General features: G+C 49.2%; 1 pseudogene; it reads left to right on the plus strand.

The window, feature by feature from the left end:
• Positions 1-720: 720 nt before the first annotated feature.
• LOC142436360 (glyceraldehyde-3-phosphate dehydrogenase-like) lies at positions 721-1,678 on the plus strand (annotated as a pseudogene).
• The last annotated feature ends 1,272 nt before the right edge of the window (positions 1,679-2,950 follow it).

Consider the following 2,950-nt stretch of genomic DNA (forward strand, 5'->3'; position numbering starts at 1 on the left):
CTAATAGCTCACTTGAGAGGTGGGCATAGGACTTGAACAGAAGTTTCACGGGGGCAGAAATCCGAATGGCCAACAAACATATTAGAAAATGTTCCCCATCTTTAGCCATAAGAGAAATGCAAATTAAAACAACAATGAGGTACCACCTGACACCCTCAAAAGTAGCCCAATTAAGAAAATCAGAAAGCAACAAGTGTTTGAGGGACTGTGGGGAGACAGGAACTCTCATCCACTGCTGGTAGGCCTGTAAGTATGTACAGCCACTATGGAAAACAATCTGGCAATATCTAAAACAGATGGAAATAGAGTTACCATATGACCCAGCAATCTCCTTACTGGGCATATACCCAGAAGAGGCAAGAAACAAACCAAGGCCAGACATCTGTACTCCAATGTTCATTGCGGCACAGTTCACAATTGCAAGGAGCTGGAAGCAACCCAAATTTCCATCAACTGACGATTGGATTAAAAACTGTGGTATATACATACAAGGGAGTACTACGCATCACTAAAAAGCAGTGATGAACGTATGAGGCACATAGCGGCATGGGAAGAACTGGAGGAAATCATGCTAAGCAAGGTAAGTCAGGCACAAAAGGACAAGTACAACATGAGCCCGCTGAGATAAGAATTTAAAAAATACAGCTCTCTGCTCCTCCTCGTAGACAGCCAGCCGCTTCTCCTGTTCCCGTGCAGTCCCGGCCGCATCCCCAAGACAAGATGGTGAAGGTTGGAGTGAATGGATTCGGTTGCATTGGGCGCCTGGTCACCAGGGCTGCTTTCAATTCTAGTAAAGTGGATATTGTTGCCATCAATGACCCCTTCATTGATCTGAACTACAATGACCCCTTCATTGATCTGAACTACATGATCTACATGTTCCAGTATGCTTCCACCCACGGCAAGTTTAACGGCACTGTCAAGACTGAGAATGGGAAGCTTGTCGTCAATGGGAAGGCCATCTCCATCTTCCTGGAGCGAGATTCCACCAACATCAAGTTGGGCAAGGCCGGTGCCAAGTATGTCGTGGAGTCCACCGGTGTCTTCATCACCACAGAGATGGCTGGGGCTCACTTGAAGGGCGGTGCCAAAAGGGTGATCATTTCTGCCCCTTCTGCCGATGCCCCAAGTCTGTGATGGGCGTGAACCACGAGAAGTCCGACAACTCCCTCAAGATGGTCAGCAATGCCTCCTGCACCACCAACTGCTTATCCCCCCTGGCCAAGGTCATCCAGGACAATGTTGGCATCGTGGAAGGACTCATGACCACAGTCCATGCCATCACTGCCACCCAAAAGACCGTGGATGGCCCCTCTGGGGAATTCTGCTGTGATGGCCATGGGGCTGCCCAGAACATCATCCACATATCTACTGGCGCTGCCAAGGCTGTGGGCAAGGTTATCCCGGAGCTGAATGGGAAACTGACTGGCATGGCATTCCATGTCCCCACCCCCGATGTGTCCATCGTGGATCTCACCTGCCATCTGGAGAAAGCTGCCAAGTACGATGACATCAAGAAAGTGGTGAAGCAGGTGTCCGATGGACCCCTAAAGGGCATCCTGGGCTACACCGAGGACCAGGTTGTCTCCTGTGACTTCAACAGTGACCCCACTCTTCCATCTTTGATGTTGGGGCTGGCATTGCTCTCAATGACCACTTTGTCAAGCTCATTTCCTGATATGACAATGAATTTGGCTACAGCAACAGGGAGGTAGACCTCATGGTCCACATGGCCTCCAAGGAGTAAGAGCCCCCCTGGACCACCAGCCCCAGCAACAGCACTAGAGGAAGAAAGGCTCTCAGTTGCTGGGAAGTCTTTGTCCCCCATTCAATCCCTTAACATATTGAGAATATAACATCCGAACCCCCTGAAGGAAGGGGAGGGGCTTAGAGAGCCCAACCTTGTTATGCACCATCAAAAAAGTACATTGTACCTAAAAAAAATACAAAAGGAGCATAGAGATTAAGCTATTGAATGCAAACACTTTTGGGGTGAATACTGTGTAGTATGGCAGAGACCAGATCAAATCCAGGGATGCACATGGTAGACAACTGGGGAGGAGGTGAAAGAAAACAAATGATGAATTTAAGGAAGAAAAGGGGAGCGGGGGCATGGGGCACTAACCCACCCAAGGGGAAGGTATTGTTTACATCTCCACAGGGTAAGAGGGACCAGACTTCAGCCCAGTGACTCAAGGTGTGAATGCAACATTCCGACGTGGAGCAGGGAACCAGTGGAGAGGTCTGGGAGGTTGGGCCCACTACCAAATATTAAGTGGATGCCTGCCCTTCACCCCAGAAGAATTTGTTTCAAAGGACGACATTGATTCTGCAGCTCGAGGAGAGGGACATATCTGATCAGAGCACATGGGTGCAGATGAAGGGGGAGGAGGAGAGAGTGGAGCACAGCCTGGCCCACCTGGCCATGAGGATGATGTTCCTGATTAGTGCAGCCAGTTCACAGAGAGGACAACATGGCTGGCCCCACTATGAGACATGATGCCCCTCACTGACCCATGGTGCTACAGGGGACAGCACCGGAGACAGTGTGGGAATTGCACCTGACCTGATCCCACCACACTGAGGCAAAGCACTGGGGGAGTGCAGTGGAACAGCAAGGGAATGGAGCAGCAAGGTCCCCCAGGAAATGGTGAACGTGGACTTTGGGGTCAGGGTGTGGTGCCCCAACAGACTGGACTGGAAAACACTCCTTAAGGCCAACAAACGATCCTTGAACTAACTACAAGCTTTTCTTTCTTGATGGTTTTTTTTTTTGTTCTTTGTCAGTTGTTTGTTGTTGTTGTTTTGTTGTATATTGTTGCTTTGTTTTCCTCTGTCTTGTTTTTGTGCGTGTTATTATCTCCACAGGTCTGTCTAAATAAGATAGGCTGGATGAACTATCTGGAGGTAAAACAACAAGACCGAAAGTTCAGAGGGGACTTGGGATAGA

This window comes from Tenrec ecaudatus, chromosome 1, assembly GCF_050624435.1.
Source record: "Tenrec ecaudatus isolate mTenEca1 chromosome 1, mTenEca1.hap1, whole genome shotgun sequence".
NCBI lineage: Eukaryota > Metazoa > Chordata > Mammalia > Afrosoricida > Tenrecidae > Tenrec > Tenrec ecaudatus.